Raw genomic sequence first — 1131 nt, 5'->3', positions numbered from 1 at the left:
CGTAATTGACTAATTGGCTGTTAGCACCTCAGCACTTCTTAGCTAACATCACACTTTGGAAAGTTTAAAAAAATTTTGTCAGAAAACCTTTCATCTGATTTTTTATGTTTACTTCAAATAATATTTTAAAATTGAAAGTAATCTATAAATGCGTGCACATCATGGTTATTAAGTTATATGATTTTACAAATTGCACTGATAGGTTAACAGCATGGTTACATAGTTGCCAAAACTGAATATCTCAGAGTTTATCGTGGCATGAGGCTGTAAAGAGCATTGCATCTAAGGAAGGGACAAATTATTTTCACCAATGTTAAATTTTGGTATATAAGCAATTAAATTCATTATATCGCTTCAAAAATTTCATCATGAGAAAGACAAATTAAAATTTTGCCAAAAATATTGCCAATTGAGGTTTACTCTGCTTCTCGTGTAGGGATGTATGTGTGAGTGTATGTGTGAGGTAATTTTGTGTGAGTGTGCTGGTTTATGTGTGTGTGAATGTTGTAAATGTATGTGTGTGTATGTGTCTGTGTGTGTGCTTGTGTGTATGTGCATGTGTGTTTGCGTGGTTATGCGTGTCGTATACGGTTATTTGTTTCTCTGTTGCCATTCATGCCGTGCAAAGCTGTCGGTAAGTCATTTTTCAATTAAAAATTGACATCTTAAAGATTTTTAATCCAGTCGTAGTAACGTTTGAATTTTTTAAATTCAAGCAGCTCACGAAAAAGGTAACATCTCACTCAAAAGTAAAAAGAGGAGAGATATATTTGATTAAATTATTTCTTAGTTTCATTACAATTCATTCAATGAAGGCAGAAAGATTCCAATGTGAAATCACTTATATATCTTACGGTCGTACGATATTTATATATATACCGTGTGTGTGTGTGTGGTGTGTGTGTGTATTTGTTTGTGTGTGCGTGTTTGTGTGTGTGTGTGTGTGTGTGTGTGTGCGTTCGTGTGTGTACATTTATTCACGCATATTAGCGTATGTGTATATAGCAAAAGTTCACTTGTTTCAGTATGCATAATAGCTTTCCAATAAAATGACTAAAAAGGCAGTTGTTTAAATATCTATGACCTTTATTTAAAAATTATTCTTTGATGAAATTATCATCATTATAAATA

This window comes from Helobdella robusta (genome assembly GCF_000326865.2).
Source record: "Helobdella robusta unplaced genomic scaffold HELROscaffold_6, whole genome shotgun sequence".
Taxonomy (NCBI): Eukaryota; Metazoa; Annelida; class Clitellata; order Rhynchobdellida; family Glossiphoniidae; genus Helobdella; species Helobdella robusta.
Note: the sequence above shows the minus strand (reverse complement) of the source record.